Source organism: Zingiber officinale, chromosome 9A (genome assembly GCF_018446385.1).
Source record: "Zingiber officinale cultivar Zhangliang chromosome 9A, Zo_v1.1, whole genome shotgun sequence".
Taxonomy (NCBI): Eukaryota; Viridiplantae; Streptophyta; class Magnoliopsida; order Zingiberales; family Zingiberaceae; genus Zingiber; species Zingiber officinale.
The window spans coordinates 11,373,652-11,394,016 of record NC_056002.1 but is presented as its reverse complement, the minus strand read 5'-3'; positions in this window follow the sequence as shown (position 1 = coordinate 11,394,016).

Sequence of the window (20,365 nt, the reverse complement as noted above, 5' to 3'; positions counted from 1 at the left end):
CAAGATGAGACCCAGAGGAGGCATAAACAAGAAATTTTCTGGAAAGTGTTTCAATTGTGACCAAGTCACTCACAAATATTCAGATTCTAGACAGCTGAAGAAGAAGCTGTAGAATTGAATAGTGAGTGCTAACTACACCAACAGAAGCAGAAAGCCAACCTAAATAAACTAGAAATGGGCAACCTCTGTGTCATGGTCTCTGAACTGAACTTAGTGAGTTCAAACTTACGATAATAGTGGATACAAACTAGAGCCACCAAACATATCTACTGCAATAGGGAGTTGCTCCACAACTTTGAAGAAATCAAAGATGGAAAGAAACTATTCATGGGAAACTCAGTAACCTCAGACATCATGTGTCAATCAAAAGTGGTGTTGAAGCTGACATTGTGCAAAGAGTTAGCTCTCAACAATGTGCTATATATTTCGGAGATTCGGAAGAATCTAATGTCCGGATTACTATTAAGCAAGAATGACTTCCGCGTTATTTTAGAGTCGGACAGAGTTATTCTATCCAAAAATAGAATATTTTTAGGAAAGGATTATGTAACTGATGGGCTATTTAAGCTCTGTGTAATGATGATTATGCTTAAAATTAATAAAACTACAAACTCTTTTGTTTATATATTTGAGTCTTCGTATTTTTGGTATGGTAGACTAGGACATGTTAATTATGATGTGTTGTATAGATTAATTATATGCAAATCATACTAACATTTCACCTTGACCTGAATCACAAATGTATTTGTATTGAAGCAAAATGATAGTTATCATTTCAACATGTTGAAAATAGCAACAAACCACTCGGCCTAATTCACACCAACATGTGTGACCTAAAAGGTACACCAAAATGTAGTGGGAATAAGTACTTCATCACTTTTGTAGATGATAACATAAAATAATATTATGTGTATCTTCTCAAAAGTAATGATAAAGCTATAGAGAAATTCGTTCTTTGTAAAAATGAGATTGAAAACTAACTTAATAAGAAGATTAAGATAGTTTGAAGTGATTGAGGTGGTGAATATGTATCATCATTTGCTGAGTAGTTGTGTATTGAACATGGGATCAGACACGAAACAATAGCTTCTTATACTCCTCAACAAAATAGACTTGATGAGCGAAAGAATTACACTCTAAAGGAAATGATGAATGTTCTTCTATTGAGCTATGGACTGCAAGAGTTCATGTATGAGAAAGTTGTGTTAACAGTTAATGACTTTTTAAATAAGGTACTCCGAAAGAAAATAGATAAGAGACCTTATGAGTTATGGATTGGAAGACAATTATCCTATAAATATTTATGAATTTGGGATTGTCTTGCTAAAATTTTGGTGCATGATTCGAAAAGGATTAAGATAGGACCATAAATAATTGATTACATATTTATTAGATAAGCACATAATAGTAGTGCATAATGATTTTTTATATATCAGTCACAAATATTGGATATACATAAGAACTTGATAGTAGAATCAAGAAATATCTCGTTCTTTGAGCATATGTTTCCATATAAGACCTGAGTTGAAGCTAGTTCCTCAAAATGAGCATATGAAACATAAGAAAAAGATAATGAACCAGTTGAGGTTTAGCTCAGATGAAGTAAAAGAGCTTAGGTGAAAAATCCTACGGAATGGATTTTATCAATTTCATATTAGAAATTAAGCCCCAAAGTTACTTAGAAGTAGTAAGATCTTCTGATGGACCTCACCAAAAAAAGATAATTGCATCTAAGATAGATTCAATCTTGCAAAATCTCACTTGAGAACTTGTGGATCTTACTCAGGAAAGTAAACCACTAGATTGCAAGTGAATCTTCAAGAAAAAAAATAAAATCAGATAGCACAATTGATAAGTACAAAGATAGTTGTTAATTAACGGTTATAAACAATAAAATTGCTTTGATTACTTTGATACATATTCTCTAGTCTCGAGAATAACTGGTATCAGCCTTTTTGCATGTCACAAGGCGCTCCAAATTAATAAAGATTGGAACCCATTTAAGCTAAAGAAAATGCGTGTAGTAAGGAGTCCCAAGTCGTATTTTTTTCCAAGGATAACTAGTAGGTGTGTATGAATTCTAGAATTGGTTCCAATCAAATTCCGACATCAACAAGATCAATTTAACTTTTCATTTAATTAACACTTCAAACTGAATCCTTCCACAATCACAAATAAATCAAAGAATGTCCATTCTCACCTTAACATGATTAAACTTCTCCTCATCAAATTAATAACAATTAAACTCAAATTCTTAAGTATCAGCTCATCAATTAAATCAATTGAATTCCCTTCCATTCAAGTTCACAAAAATAGAGCCTTCAAGTATTTAACATTTACAATCTTAGTAGCCATAACTCAACTCAAATTCTCATCAAAGTTACATGAACCGAAAATAACAATCCATTCTCTATCACAATCAAATTCAACACTTACTTGATTATCAGATCTTGAATTCACTCCACAATCAGCAAGGTTAACAGAATTTGTAATGAAACCCAACTCAAGAATTTAAACTAAACTCTAACTTGTTGAAACCAAAACATGAATTAAAAACTAGAGATAAGTTGCAAACTAAGTTAGTAACTGAACAAGATTTGGATTGCCAAAAACTCAACAAATCCATAATGCAAGTAAGAAACTCAGAAATGAAATTGCATAAACATCAAGTAAGGAAACCAGGGCTTGAATTGCTGAAATCTAAAGAAATCAAAGATGCAAGCAAGAAATCAGATCTTCAAATCTGAGCCAGGTTATGAACAATTAAAAGACAAAAACAAAGAGATCTAAACCCTAAGCATTCCTTAATCCGGATCCCGTAGCAAAAACTCCTCCAATTTGCTGTAAAACCAACAGAAATGCTCTCGGAACCCCTATAAGCATTCAACAACAATCCAACAAGCTACCTTCTATTACCAGGGAATGCTCATAGCTCTTGGAAACCTCCATTCGAGCTCACATTCATCTGGTAATCCCATCAACCGAAGAACAGAGCTCAGGATCTGTGAAGTTGCAAACAAGATCGAATGGCCAATTCAACACAGTTTGGCTGCGGAATGGAGATCGGAAAAGGTCCAGTAGCATCTGAGAAACCTCCCTTCAGCTCTGGTGGATGCGAAGATCGCCGATTGGGAGACCTCCACAATCGGAATCGCGGCGATGAAACAAATCCCAAATCGCAATCGGGAGACCTCCCTCAAGCTCTCTGATCAACGGAAGATGGACGCCGGCAGCTCGGGTATCGCCGTCGGTGAAGAAGCCAGCTCTCAGATCTGGAATTAAGGAACGGGAACTCGGCGCCGCTAAGGAAGAAGACGATGCTACAGTGAAGAAATCGCGAACGCTCGAGCCCAGCTGCACTGTAGCTTCTCACGAAGCTTTTAAACCATCTTCAATCTGATCGGACGGCTGAGACTAATTTGAAGCTTGATCAACGGCTGGATCAACTCAGATCTGGATCAAAACCCTTGGATCTTTATCAATGGACAAGATCTGCTCCTCATTAGGTCGGATGGACCAGATGCTTGACGGATGGCTCAGATCTCTCCAATCTTCAATGGACGGCTCATAATGCTCCAAGGTTTGATCGCCTCATTAAGCCCTTGATTTGAGCCCAAATGCGGTCTGATTTGATCGGGTCCATGACCCATTTGATGCCTACAAAATAATAAGCAAATATTAGCATCAAATACTATGAAAATTTACTAATTTGCATTAATGTCCAAAATCACATGCAATTATGAATTATGATGTAAATGTGGATTTAATCTATGAAAAGGATCACTAAAAACATGCATTGTGATTCAAAATAATATAGCAAAATCATGGTTATCAAATCCTCCACACTTAATCTTGGACGTCCCGTACAAGTCAAGAAAATCTAAAATCATCTCCACACAAATCCCCTAGCAATACCTAGAAGATAGTAAAAAGCATTTAACTAAGGTCATCTTAAAGATCACAAACAATCATGAACACAATCCAAACAATAATCAGTAGGTATGGTAGTTTCAATCCAATTGAAAAATTAAGCAAATTGCAATCTCACGAAGGATTTACCTATTCTAGTTCTCACATTCAAAAATGTGTATAAGTGGAGCTCACTCAATGCAACTCACAACATTTCACTACCATAGGCTTGCTTATTTTCTAATTCTCCACCACTATAAAACATAGCATACATGAATCAAAAGGATTTAATCATCAAGAATTGAAATGGAAGCAAAAAGAACAATGAAAATGGATAAAATGGCAAAAGAAAAGAATTTTCATGAAAAATTGAGAAGATAAGAGTATTGGAAGAATATACTTGATGAGTTGACCAATTTGATGTATAAAGAGATGAATACCATTTGTTATTACCACTTCAAAGTATCAAGCTAACCCCTCCTTCAATTTGAATGCAAACATAGAATCTTGATACTCTATCTCCAACTTTGATACTCTCTTGAATGTGCCATTTTTTTTTTCTTTCTTCACTGTTTTTACTGTTTTTCCACTTCATTCCATCACTTTGAAAGCTCAAATAATCTTAAACCGCCTCATGAAGAAAAGCTCCCTCCCCCACACTTAAAATTCTGTCCGTCTCGGACAATGCAACACTTAAAATCAGCACTGTTTTTTTTTTCTTATTTACTGCTGCAGATTTTGTTTTCTGTTTCTAACATTGGCAGATTCAATAAAGATGTACATCTCTATTGCAATGGTAGAAGACCAAATCAAATCCATTAACCACCAATTGCAGCTTTGCTCACAAAGGGAAACAGAAATTTGAATCTGCAGAAATGCTGATGAGGACAGATTTCTTTTCTGCTCTAGTTTTCAGATTCAGAAATAAAACAGATTCCGGAATTCAAAAACCATGACTTATACTAGCAATGCAGTGAAATCACATCCACAACAGGCACAAAACATTTTGTTAAACAATCTACTGATTCCTCGCACTGCAGTGCAATTGAACAATTCCAGGTTCTACATCATGGAACATGTTATCAAAGATTGCAAGAACATTAGATCGCAGCTCTATAATTCCACTCAAAAGGACTGCTTCCTGTCATATTTCTATAGAGCAACTTCAGAAATCTTTTAAGAGTTCTTACAAAATTTCCTGCAGCTTAGTCTCATAAATATTGCATCCAGCAGATTCCACTTTTGGAATTCCTGTGCTCACTGCTTCAAAATCAGAAATTCAAATCTATCTCTGCAACTCACAAGTTCAGAATTGGAAGTATGAAATACATTCAAACTCAACCTCAGCTTTGATATTTGCTTCTGTAATCTACAGAGAATTGAAAACTGAACACATGTTCCAATCAAAAAAATAAACTTGATAAGAATTTCAACTGCTCAAGAATTACAGCATTTCTGAATTGGTCCTACACTGATCAGTGTTGTGTCGAATTGTTACAATGTTTCTCGATTAGTGAAGAGCTCAAGAAAGAAAAGGTTTTCTGCTGAGCCTTATTTCAGTAGTGAAATTTCAGAAATTTCTATTTGCTATCATTGAGTTGCTGTTTCAGCAACTTCAGCTTCAAAGTTTGCTGTCATTGAGTTGCTGATCCGAAGTTGTAAGTCTTTGAACTTCATAACTTTGACATTCCAAGTTCTTAATCATCAGAGACTAGGGAACACTCACTCTATTCTCCTTCTCTGTTCTGCTACTACCAATCAAAAACATCATAAAAGTTTAGCACTCAACTTGAACTTATTGATACATTAGTTCATTTCTGCAGATATTACAGAAATTTCGAATTTGGATTCTGGATTCTATAATCTGCAATTAAACATTCCATTTGTTACTTCACTTTAAAACACTTCTTATAAGCTTCTTCCTTCCTTGAAATCAATTCTGAAATCTTGATACTCCATTCATCAAACTGCACAGCCGAAACTCCCTCTAAGAAGAATTCTGCATTACTCAATTCTGCAGTAATCCAGCTCCGAATTTCAGGTTCAACAATTGTTCCAATAAAACTCACAATCATCTCATCAATTTGAAAGTTGCTATACACTTCCAAATCAATTCTGAAAACTCAGAATTTCAATTCTGATTTACTGCAAGCTCAGAATTTCAGAAACTGGACACTTCTAAATCCTGTCCAGCAGGTTTTTAAAGACATAACAAGCAACCAAACACCATTTGCAAGAGCTTCTTTATTTTTCTTCACTCTTCTGATATCATCTTGAAGTGTTTCATGAGTGGAATGATACATTTGGATCCATAATGATCATATCAGAAACTCCATCACTGTTTCTGCATTCCAGCAGTCTTTAAAATCAGAATTTACAGGTTTTCATTCCATTGATTCTTGCATCACTAACAATTAAATGGGATGATGTTTCGGTTTCTACAAGTTGTTTAAGAATTTTGAGCTTTCTTGTTACTGATTTACATGTTGTTTCTGATTTTCGATACATCTTGATACTCACAACTTCCTTGTTTCTGCAATTCAACATTCTGTTCATCGGCATAATCTGATTTCAGCATTTTCAAAACCTTCTTGCCACATAGTCTTGAATGTATCAACATAATATCAAGCCTCTAAATCCAAAGCAATTGTAACTTGCTCTTGACATGATAAAACTCAAGAAATTAATTCATTTAGCATACAACTTAAGAGCACTTCAGATTTCAGCTTGAAAAGAATGGCACATCCTTTTGTTTACAGTGCTGTTGCTATTGCTTAATCAACTCAGCTCCAAACAACTCTGAAATCAAGTTCCTCAACTTCAAATCAAACTCCATACACTTGTAACAAATTTTTCACAATTTCTTGCTTTTCTTTTCTGCATTTCTTCACAAGACATGCAGATTTCTTTGGCACTGCACTGCACTGCATTTTCAGTAATCAGAAAACAGCTTCAGCAGATCCAGCTCTGTATACTCAGCTTCATCTAATCCCCGGTTTCCTTTGAGTCTCTGATTTTTATATCAGCTAATGAATCTCACAAAAACAGTCCCAGAATCAGCAAGAAGTCAGCACTTCATATTGTCCTTTGGCACTCAACTTATGATAATCAACGTATCAATTTCAGGACTCATATCTGCATTTATGTGTTCTTGCTCATTCAGGCTGATTTCCATTCGGCCATAGATGTTCTTTCTGCATTTGTCTTAGCACAAGGCTGATTTCTATATTCTGCATTTCTGATTTCTGATTTTGTTGTATTCAAAATCTATCCTTTCTAATCTGATCTCACTCATCCCATTTCATTTCTTCATCACTTAATTTTCATTGTTACACAACACTTCTGCTCTTCTCTGTTTATGTCTGTTTCTTTATTTCCTTTGCTGCTATCGATCTACTGAACAGAATTGGATAACTTGTAGTTCCATCTTACATCCTGAAGAATTCTTGAACTATGAAGCAACTACAATTGGCACAAAGCATCCTACTGATTTCTTCATTCTCTGCACTGCCGTCATTACTGATTTTCAGAATTGAATCTGATTGCTAACTAAACATAATGCTAACTGAACAAGGTTCCTATTCCAACAACAACCAGTTCACTATAAGTGCTGCTTAATTTCAGTCACTCCTTTTCTTGCAATTTTTCTCTTTTTGGTTGCAATGATTGCAATGACAATTGGGTGCAGCATCTTGAATTCCAGCACTAGCAATTTAACTTAGTTACAGTTTCCTTATTTCGGATTTTGAATTGATTCAAATTTCAATCTGTAGAACACTTGGACAGATAGAAACATCATTTGCTAACAAGTAAGCATGAGCTTTACTTAGTCATTTCATTGATCATGAAGTTGCATAAGGAACTTGGCACAAACTGCACTGAAACTCATTTTCCAAGCTTATTGTTGCTGTAAAGTCCTACTTCTGCACACTTCAGCATCTCTTCCTTTCTTCTTTACTGTTTTTATAACTTTGTAAGAGATGTAACTGCTCAACTTGATGCCAATTCTTCAACTTGTTGTAGCTTATGTCCGAAATGGCACATCAAATTGCAACTTCCAGAAATTCAGCACACATCTCAGTAGCACAGCTGAGAAGAATTGTATCACCATAGTATCAAATTCCAAAATTTTAAACTATTGAAGCTTGCTCATTCCATGATTAAACTCCAAGAACAATTAGATTTAATATTCAATCCAAGGAGCCAATTCATTCACTTCCACATCTTCAAATGCATACCAATTTTCCCCCACACTTAACCCTTTACCCATCTTATCGATCTAACTCATCAAGTATTCTTCCAAAACTCTCAATGAAATAAAAATGACAAGCAAAGGTTATCCAAAAATTAGAATGCTTCATGAGAATGTTTCAAGAAAATTGTGAGAAAATGAATTGGAAAGTATGAAGGGGAACAAAATTGACAAAAACCTCAATTTCCATGCACACAAATGCTATTGTGATTTTGAAAAGAAACTAAGCAAGTTCTAGAGTTTCAATTGTCATGAGTACATGCCACACAAAGATAAAATAGTAGAGTGTAGGCTTTAAGTGGTCCTCTCTAGGTATTTTCATGCAAACAAGCCCAATTGATCAAATTGGAATCCACCACCATTTTAACCAATTTCATGTAAGTAGAATATCCAATCATGTCCAATGACCTAAAATTGATGATCAAATTTAAGAAGCTTTTACCATCTTAAAGATATTACTTAGAAAACTCCCATGGAAACTTTTATTCCAATTGAAATGCTATGAATACCAAACAAAATGCAAAGTATGTAAGCAAAGTGCAGAAATAAAATGCAATTGCTAAGTATGGAACTAAAGAAACGTATGAAGCAAGAATTTATTAACAAAGCATGAATTAAAATGTAAAAGAAAGCGAAATTAGAACCAACTCCCCTTTAATTCCGGTGGTCGAAGAAGATTTAGCAACAAAATCCACACCGGGAATGGAGTACTTTTGGTTGCAATCAATTTCTTTTTATTGACCATTTTTCCATTGCAAATTCTTTCTGGAGGTCTAAGGCGGTTCAGTGTAAGCATCCACTCCGGAAGCTTATGTTCTCCTACAACATCAATCAAAGAAAATGTCTCCCACACGCATGTGGGGTAAAAAGAAGATAGGAGAATATTAGTGTGAGTAAAATATGTATCAAGAAATGAATCACATCTAATAAAGTCAACAATTGGTACCTCAATGAAATTTTCTGATAAATCACAAGAAAAACTCACCTTCTCATGTCGAAAGGTACCTGGAGTGGTGATTGTTACCTCCTTTTCATCAAGATATGGCTCAAGCTCTTGTTCTGGTGGTTGTACATCCTCATGTAGTGATTCTTGGGTGCTTGGCTCCATAGCACAAGTCCCTACACTTACATCTTCAACTCTTGGTGATTCTTGAGGTAATGCTTCCAGTAAGCATTCCCCTACACTTAAATCATCTTCAAAAACATGCTTAGAACCTGAATCACTAACAACATCTTCAACAACAAAATCATTAGGATCAGAAATTTGCATAATCACATAATCATCACAAAAAATATTAGAAAAATCATGTGAATTAATGGAAGTAGGGTCAGGCATGACAGAATCGCTACTTTCCATCTCTCCACTGGGGTTTTGTGCTTGCGGCTGATTAATAGATGATGTAATCTGATCTAATTGAATCTGTATGTTCTGAATCCTTGAAAATTGTTGCTCTTGATGTTCGATCATTTGTTGCATCATCTCCCTGAGTTTCCATGTTGACTCATCCATCTGAAGATCATTTTGTTGAAAAGGTTGTGGCATAAAATTTGTTAAAACTTCTTGGAACCCATATGAACTCTGGAAAGCTGGATATGGTTCAACAAATGGTCCTTGTGCATTTTCATACCTGAAACATGAATTATCCACCCAATTAGAATTAAAACCATTTGAAAATGACTCATACCTATTTTGTTGATCCAAATTTGGGTAAATTTGATACTCAGGTTGAAAACACTGATAACTCTCCATTCTACCTTCAAAATTCTGAAAATATGGATCCATGCTAAAGAAATCTCCTGTTCTTTCAAAACAACACTACAAATCAATGTTAGAAGATTCTAGAGCATAAAGTTTCAATCTCAAGAAAACATGAACAGTAAAAGCAATTAGTAATTCAAGAATAACCCAACATGAAAATACAAAAGAGAAATAAGCAATCAAATCAATCAACATGCTAACAAATAAAATCAATCAATGCATCAATCTAAAATAAACACACTACTAATTAGTTGCTCCCCGGCAACGGCGCCAAAATTTGGTGTCGGCCTTTTTGCATGTCACAAGGCGCTCCAAATTAATAAAGATTGGAACCCATTTAAGCTAAAAAAAATGCGTGTAGTAAGGAGTCCCAAGTCGTATTTTTTTCCAAGGATAACTAGTAGGTGTGTATGAATTCTAGAATTGGTTCCAATCAAATTCCGACATCAACAAGATCAATTTAACTTTTCATTTAATTAACACTTCAAACTGAATCCTTCCACAATCACAAATAAATCAAAGAATGTCCATTCTCACCTTAACATGATTAAACTTCTCCTCATCAAATTAATAACAATTAAACTCAAATTCTTAAGTATCAGCTCATCAATTAAATCAATTGAATTCCCTTCCATTCAAGTTCACAAAAATAGAGCCTTCAAGTATTTAACATTTACAATCTTAGTAGCCATAACTCAACTCAAATTCTCATCAAAGTTACATGAACCGAAAATAACAATCCATTCTCTATCACAATCAAATTCAACACTTACTTGATTATCAGATCTTGAATTCACTCCACAATCAGCAAGGTTAACAGAATTTGTAATGAAACCCAACTCAAGAATTTAAACTAAACTCTAACTTGTTGAAACCAAAACATGAATTAAAAACTAGAGATAAGTTGCAAACTAAGTTAGTAACTGAACAAGATTTGGATTGCCAAAAACTCAACAAATCCATAATGCAAGTAAGAAACTCAGAAATGAAATTGCATAAACATCAAGTAAGGAAACCAGGGCTTGAATTGCTGAAATCTAAAGAAATCAAAGATGCAAGCAAGAAATCAGATCTTCAAATCTGAGCCAGGTTATGAACAATTAAAAGACAAAAACAAAGAGATCTAAACCCTAAGCATTCCTTAATCCGGATCCCGTAGCAAAAACTCCTCCAATCTGCTGTAAAACCAACAGAAATGCTCTCGGAACCCCTATAAGCATTCAACAACAATCCAACAAGCTACCTTCTATTACCAGGGAATGCTCATAGCTCTTGGAAACCTCCATTCGAGCTCACATTCATCTGGTAATCCCATCAACCGAAGAACAGAGCTCAGGATCTGTGAAGTTGCAAACAAGATCGAATGGCCAATTCAACACAGTTTGGCTGCGGAATGGAGATCGGAAAAGGTCCAGTAGCATCTGAGAAACCTCCCTTCAGCTCTGGTGGATGCGAAGATCGTCGATTGGGAGACCTCCACAATCGGAATCGCGGCGATGAAACAAATCCCAAATCGCAATCGGGAGACCTCCCTCAAGCTCTCTGATCAACGGAAGATGGACGCCGGCAGCTCGGGTATCGCCGTCGGTGAAGAAGCCAGCTCTCAGATCTGGAATTAAGGAACGGGAACTCGGCGCCGCTAAGGAAGAAGACGATGCTACAGTGAAGAAATCGCGAACGCTCGAGCCCAGCTGCACTGTAGCTTCTCACGAAGCTTTTAAACCATCTTCAATCTGATCGGACGGCTGAGACTAATTTGAAGCTTGATCAACGGCTGGATCAACTCAGATCTGGATCAAAACCCTTGGATCTTTATCAATGGACAAGATCTGCTCCTCATTAGGTCGGATGGACCAGATGCTTGACGGATGGCTCAGATCTCTCCAATCTTCAATGGACGGCTCATAATGCTCCAAGGTTTGATCGCCTCATTAAGCCCTTGATTTGAGCCCAAATGCGGTCTGATTTGATCGGGTCCATGACCCATTTGATGCCTACAAAATAATAAGCAAATATTAGCATCAAATACTATGAAAATTTACTAATTTGCATTAATGTTCAAAATCACATGCAATTATGAATTATGATGTAAATGTGGATTTAATCTATGAAAAGGATCACTAAAAACATGCATTGTGATTCAAAATAATATAGCAAAATCATGGTTATCAATAACTTCCATTAGAGTATTATTGGCTATCGTTGCTCTATAGAATCTGAAAATACATCAGATAAATATAAAGATAGTCTTTCTAAATGAGGATTTAGAAAAGAAAATTTACATGGAGTAACCTAAAAGGTTTTTATACCAGGACAGAAAAACAAGGTTTATAAATTGGTGAAGTCGTTATACGACAAAAAATAAGAACAAAAGTAGTAGAATGAGAAATTTGACCATGCTATGAAGGAAAGTAGATTTAAGATTAATAAATATGATAAATGTGTATAAATGAAAGTCACAGAGAATGATTATGTCATCATATGCCTATATGTAGATGACATACTTATTATTGAGAGTAATGATAAAATAATCAAATTCACTAAAAATACATTGAACTTAAAATTTGACATGAAAGATATGAGCCTAGCTGATGTTCTAGGAATTAAAACCCTTAGAACAGCAAAAGGACTTGTTCTTAGTCAATCTCATTACGTGGACAAGATTCTTAAGAAATTCACTAAGGGTGATACTACGTTAGCATGGACTTTGATAGATACAAGTCAACAATTATTGAAGAATCTAAGAGAAAGTATTATAGGATTGTTACACACATGAGAGAGAGGGTGAATCACGTGGTTTTAAAATATATCCTTTCCAAAAATAGTACGCAGTGGAAGAGATATAAATAGAAATGAAAAAGAACAAACACAATAACTCGAGGAGTTACTTAGTTCAGAGCCTTCGGTAACTCCTACTCCAAGACTCACGATTTCTCTAACAGTATCAACGGGAAATCCACTATAATCCTCTTCTGGAACCGCCGGAAGAGGGAATCGAGTACAGTAATAAAACAAGAACAAGTGTAACAACCTACACTTTCCTTTATGCAATAATTAAGTACAAAAAAAAAACTTTCATTACCCAACACTTTGAAGAAGATCGGATCAAGCTCAGTGTTGGATGACTTCTCAGTAATAGTTGAGTTTAACAGTGTCGTAGCATAGCAGGAGGACAAAGTCGGAGCAGCCAGAAGCTCAAAAGTTCACTTGTAGAAGTTGTAATTGAGTTGTATTGAAAGCTTGGGTAAACCTTCCTTTTATATGTTGTTGAGGGTGCCTCCAATCCTTGTCCAAGGCATCCCCAAGTGGAAAACTAATTTTGAACATCTCGGTCAAGATAACCACCGCTTACTATGGTTTTTATCTGTGCGAGGGCACCTCTAAGCACTCCAAGGCACCTCCAATGCACCTTGGAGGTGCCTCCACCACCTCGAAGGTGCCTCTGTAGTTCTTATCACTTTGAGGGCGCCTTTGGCTCGTCTAGGGCACCTCTAAGATTCAATCTGAGGCTCCTCAAAACACCTTTAAGGCTCCTCGGATTCTGTTCATCCGAGGTTGATTCTTGCTTCTTTTATCCTACAAAATGTGTTAGTCCAAAAATAAAATATATCCTACAAAATGAAGTTAGCAAAATAATAAAATAAGCAGTAATAATTAGACCCTATCTATTGAAGACGAAGATCTAGTCAATGTCTTAGTTTAGGGATCTAAAATAGACCTAAATTGGACCCGTGCCTAAAGTCCCTAAAAGGGGCTCGTCCTCACGGGATCACTCTCCTCAGTGACTTACCTTACTTACTATGTAGCATTGCTTAACTCTACTTTGGTCTACTAGGTCTTCCCGCTAGTTGTCGGGTCCGCAGACCTAACTGGACTTCGGTCAGCTGTTAGGTCTCGTGGATTTAACTAGACTTTCCACCAGATATCAGGTCACTCCTTGACCTATCTAGACTTCTACACTAGCTATCAGGTCCTCTAGACCTAGCTAGATTTTAGCCTAGTGTCGGACTAGTTTAAGTCCTACACGATTGGTAGAAATGTTAGATCACACAATACCTAACTTTAATCCATTTATCATTTATCAAAACTCAGGTTTGACCATTGGTGCCAACTGCACCAACAATCTCTCCATTTTTGATGCAATGACAATCTGGGTTAAACTTAGAAAAAAAATATGCAAACATATATAACAAAAATGATTTAAAAGAAATCTAAATGATTTTGATTTTCTATTTATTCTCTTGATCATTTTAGGGGTTAATTTTTTCAGATTTCTCTTAGTTTTTCTTACTTAAACTCTAACCCTCCTCCTTTGGCATTAATTGAAAAATGGAACTTATCGAGTATAAAGTAGATAAATAGAGCAAGTAAGAAAAAAAAATAAAGGTAAAATTTTTCACAAAAACATGTAGGTCTATTTCAGGGAGGAGTTGATGAGTTCAAGAAAAATTTCAAAGTTTTTTAAAGGAGTATTGAAAGGGATTTTCAAAATTTGCAATGCATTTTTAAGTATTTTTCAAAAATAAAATATTTTGCAAAGCACTTCCAAATGTTTTTTAAAAATTCAAAGATTAACTTTGCAAGAATTTTAAAAACTATTTTCCAAGGCAAATTTCAAAATACTTTTCAAAAGGAATTTTCAAAATAATTTTCAAAGTAGTGTTGTAAAGTAATTTTTAAAGTTGAATTTTTAGGGCAACTTTTGAAAAGCAAGTTTTGAAAGCTTTTGAAAGTTTTGAAAGAAAGTTGAATTTCTAACATTTTTTGGTAAATATTGCACCACATGGTTCAAAGAAATTAAGCAAAATAGTTTTGGGAAGCATTTTCAAAAATATTTTTCAAACAAAGTTTTGGATGCACTTATTTAAGCATTTGAAGTCCAGGCAAAGGCTTAAGCATCTCACACCATTCTATGTTTTTGAATGCACAAGTAAGATAATCTTAGTGTTCTTATGAGATGTGGTTATCTAAAACTATATGATCATGATTTCTAGGAGAAGGAAGTCCTAGGCTATGCCCATAATAGTTTTGAAACACCTAGAAAACTGGGATTTTGAGAAAACATAATTAATGAGTTTTCCTAGAATTTGAGATTTGTTTGACAAATAAAAATAATGTGAGAGATTAAGTCCTAGTCGATCGTGCATATCTCTAGCTGTCGGAGTAAATTACTAAAATCATATTCAGGGAGTGATTTGGTAAAGATGTTGGCTAGATTTGATTTGGACTCAACGTAGTTGCGTTCAATGTCTTCTTTAGCAACATGATCCTTGATAAAATGGTGTTTAACTTCAATATGTTTTGTTTGTGAATAATGCACTGGATTCTTGGTTAAGTTGATTGAACTAATGTTATTAATAAATATTTTTATATTTTTAATTTTAAATTAAAGTCATATAAAATGTGCATCACCCATAATCACTCACTCATTGCTATATATTCTGCTTCAGTAGTAGATAGTGTTAGGACCGAAAAGTAGCTAGAGGGGGGGGGGGGGGGGGGGAATAGCTTCGCGTGTGTTCGTCGTGCTTCGTTGCTTGTTTCTTCAAAGTGATGCGTAGCGGAATACAAAGAAACAAACTACAACAATGCTAACAATAGGATTTTACTTGGTATCCACCTCACAAGAGGTGACTAGTCCAAGGATCCACGCACACACACACACCTCCACTAAAAAACACTCCTTTTCGGTAACTACCGAAGGCGGAGAAGCCCTACAAGACTCTCAATACAAGTAGAAGAAAGGGTAGTAAAGAATAAGCAAAAGCTTACAAGAGATGCAGTAAAAACCCTAGCTTCTTCTTCTTCTCGTTGCAACTCGCCTCTTGACTTGGATGAACCTCCAAGAACCTTCAAGAACTGGCGGTGAGGAGCTTAGAGAGTGCTGAGGAGGAGCTGTGATGAATCTTGAATGAATCGGTGAAGTACTACCGAAGGAAATGAACGCCTGCGGCTTAAATCGACGCTAACGGTCGAATCCCGATCGATTGGAATGCTCCCAATCGATCGGAGGCTGGATCGATCCACGGATCGATCCGAGTGTCTGCTCAAAACTTCTGGATCGATCCACGATCGATCCAGAGGCGCGAAGCAGCGGCGTCCCAATCGATCCACGATCGATTGGGACCTCTGATCGATCCACCGATCGATCCGGAGGGGTTCTGGGGACTCACCGGATCGATTGGTGGATCGATCCAGATCTTCTGGATCTCCCCACTTCGATCGATCTCTGGATCGATCCACGGATCAATCCAAACTCTGGATCGATCCACGGATCAATTCAAACCTCTGGATCAATCGGTGATCAATCCGGATCTTGGTTTTGCCCAAACCAAGCCCAAAGCCCCCTAAACCAACATCTAGTCAACCATGACTTGTTGGTACATAAGACCTAGCATCCGGTCACCCTTGACCAGCTAGGACTCTCTCACTAAGTGTCTGGTCAATCCCTTTGACCCACTTGGACTTTTCTCTTCTTGCCAAGTATCCGGTCACTCCCTAAGACCTACTTGGACTTTTCTTCCTCGTGCCAAGTATCCGGTCAATCCCTTTGACCTACTTGGACTCTCACCAGATGTCTGGTCAACCTTGACCTATCTGGATTTCTCTTGCCTGGCTTCACTCACCAGGACTTTCCCAATTGCCTAGCTTCACTCACTAGGTCTTTCACCTGGCTTCACTCACCAGGATTTTTCTCCTGCCTAGCTTCACTCACTAGGACTTCCCAATTGCCTAGCTTCACTCACTAGGTCTTTCACCTGGCTTCACTTACCAGGATTTTCCTCCTTCCTAACATCCCAGTTAGGACTTCCCAGTCAAGTATCCGATCATCCTTGACCTACTTGACTCTTCTTCAATCAACCTTGCATTGTCAAACATCGAAATCCAAACCAAGACTCAAGCTTGGTCAACCAGGTCAACCTTGACCTGAGGAATGTTGCACCAACAATCTCCCCCTTTTTGATGTTTGACAATACCAACACTATCACTTACAATACCACATGTAAGTTAGGCTAATCCCATAGCCTAAACCTTCTTCATGCCACTAGGTAATGAATACATAAGTTAAGCCCTTCATTCTCCCCCTAAGAGGGCAAACTCCCTCTAGGTGATAAAAGCCTAACTTACTCCCTTTCATTCTCCCCCTATTGGCACACATCAAACCATGCCCCATTTTTGGGCACACATCAACAGATTCACTTGTTGAAAACTCTCCCCTTGAAGAGTTGCTCATCGTCGTTCACAACTTCACTCGTTGTGATCAGCACGATAATGAAGGTCCCATACCCTTCATTAACCTTAACCCTACATTCTCCCCCAATGTAGGCAAATGCCCATCCTTGAGCATTATCCACTTGAAACCACTTGAACAATGAGAATATCCACTCCCCATTAAAGTTCAAACGCTCAACCTTGAGCATGTTCTTAACGGAAGGTTAACCACCTTCCAAGGTTCATGAAAAAATAATTTTTATGTCTTTAAAGAGTCCCTCCACATAAAGACATGGTGGTAACTTCTGTCATTGCACCAACAATGACTTGGAATCCCCAAAACTTTAGGAAACCCAATTTTAGAAGTTTTGAGGTTCAAATATTCAAAATTTGAAACAAACCTCAACCTAAACTTCAACTTAGCCTTCCTTAACCAATTCATCCTTGTTTTCCACACGAAAACACCCTTTTTATGTATACAAATGTATTTTTAGGGGTTTGGAATGGTTACCTAGACTAAAATAGGTTCAAAATGCTGAAAATAAGCTTTCCCAGCCAAAATCAGCATCTTCAATCGATTGGAGTTGGGTTCCAATCGATTGAACCCTACTGAATCGATCCATTGATCGATTCAATCTTCTTGGATCGATCGGCTGATCGATCCAGCGAGCTTCTGCTCACGAGAAATGCCTTCTCAATCGATCGGGGAGGATCGATTGAGGCACTCCAATCGATCCACTGATCGATTGGAGGCTTGAAATTGCTGAAATTCAATTTCAGCCAATTTCAGAAACCCCTAGAAAATTCTACAAAATTCCAAAAATCGTAAAAATTTGTGTAGACATTATTTAGGGTATAATTTATCATGGAAAAATAGTTTTCTATGAAAATACATCATATTTTCAAAGATTGACACAAACTTGAGAACTTGCAAAAACTTTAGTGTTTTCTTCTAGTTTGTGTCTAACTATTCAATGGTGATTACTATCAAAAGATAGCCTTCACCAAGGTTTTCCAAAATTATTTTGAAAACATTTTCAAAACCAATATCCCACCATGTTCCTTGGGCTTAATGCACATGACTTGTACATTAGCTTTCCCAATGATGGGAAAACACATAACTATGTGTTTTGATGAACTTAAAACTCAAGGAAATGCACTAACTCAGCATGTTGAGTTTTGTTCATCTTCCTAACATCTCACTTGTATCTATTGTGCATAAAACACATACAAGTCATCTTATAGGTCTTTGTGAGATGTTAATTTTGGTTTTGCTCTAACTTAGGGTTCATGCATATTTATCTAGTCATCTTGTGGATATTGACCATCCACCTAGGATGTCATTTGGTATGCCACTTGATGATAACTGCCATTTGTCCTTAATTTTAAGGAAATAACATAATGCATGATAATGTTATGGCATACATCAAAAAGAAATAATTTTCAGAAGAAAATTTCCTATAACTACATGATGTATGTATGTCATGACATTGTATTTTTGAGCTTTTCATAATAAGTCATGAATGCACAAATAAAGCATGATGTCATGGCATATAATGGGCAACCAAACATGGCAAGATTTTGCATAATTAAAATATACCTAGATTATCTATCTAAATATCCTTAACCCTTAGCTAATCCTAAAGCATAAACCCTAGATTGCCCAATTTCCTTAGGAAAATGCCAAAACCCAACTTGACATTTCTTTAATCTCTTGAATTAATTATGCCAATTAAAAATTTAAAGCATTCCTCAAATGTTGGCATATTTCATTTTCCCATAAGAGTAATCACTTTAAATTAAGGCTTAGATTTGCCTTAAATTCCTAAGACAATACCAAAGTCCCAATTTGGTATTTCTTAACACTTGATTTCTTGTGCCATTTAAAGTCATCTCAAATTTCTTCCTTTATAGCACATTTTACTCTTTCCAAGAGTAACAATAAATCCATTTCATTTTCAAAGGTTAACAAAAACCTTGAAAATGCTCCTTAAGTGTCAATTTCTTCAAAGTTGGGTTAACTACCCTTCTTCTCAGAGTTGACACTCTCTAACCCATCTATGGGATAGAGAAAATGCTCCTAGAAACTCAAAACCTATTGGTGCTCCTTGGATGCTCTAGGTATTCACTAGGGATAACTTCCCTAGATACCTTCCTAGTGACCTTGTGTGGTTTCTTAGAAGTCTTTGTCAATTTTTCTAGGTCAACTCTAGGGATTGATTCCCTTGTAACCTTCTTTGTGACTTTCTTAGACTTCTTAGAAGTCTTAGTCACATTTGTTACAAAAATACTCTTAGGGATAACTTCCCTTGTATTTTTGGCTTGACCACTAGACCTAGGGTTGGTTCCATAACTATATGGAACCCTATGGTAAGAGATTATATCCTTCTTAGCCTTTGGTTTATATCCCAAACCCCTATGGCCATTAGATGACCTTTGTGCTCCTAGACCTATGCTATGCTCATTTTGCCCTTTTAGGATATTTTCCATCCTTTTTAGGGTCTTTTCCATTTTATCAAGCCTTGACCTCAAGACTTGATTTTCTATCACTAAGTCCTTAGTTTTTGGTTTTCCATTAAATTTATGAGCATTTTTATTTCTAGGCTTGTAGCTAAGGTCCTTAGTGTGTTTGCCTAGATTTTTATCTACCTTCCTAATCCTAGGTGTGGTAGTTTTAGCATGGTAAGCTACATTATTTTTCTTAATTTTACCATGCTCTCTATTCTTATGGTAAATAGCATTAAAATGATATAAGTTAGAACTAGCATGTTTTTTACCATAATGTAAAGGGATAGGCTCAATAAAAGTTACCTTCCTTTTTACCTTAGAGGCTCCCCCTTGACTTGAGCTTCCTCCTTGAGCCTTGACCATCTTCTTCCCCTTAGGGCATTGACTCCGGTAATGCCCCTTTTGATTGCAAGAGAAGTACACAATGTGCTCCTTGCTCTTATTTGTTCCGGGGATGGTCTCCTTTGGCTTCTCCTTGTCCTTAGGTGCCACTTGACCCTTCTTCTTGGCCAATTTAGGGCACTTGCTTTTGTAGTGCCCATGTTCCCTACATTCAAAACATATAATATGATTCTTATTATTAATTGAACTATTTATACCTTCTTATGTAGGGGTGGCACTTGCTCCTCCATTTGATATGAATGTAGAGGCTTCCTCTTGATCCGAAATCGATTTCCCTCCAATTGATTTATCTTGACTTGTGGAGGTGGAAGCTTCTTCATCCT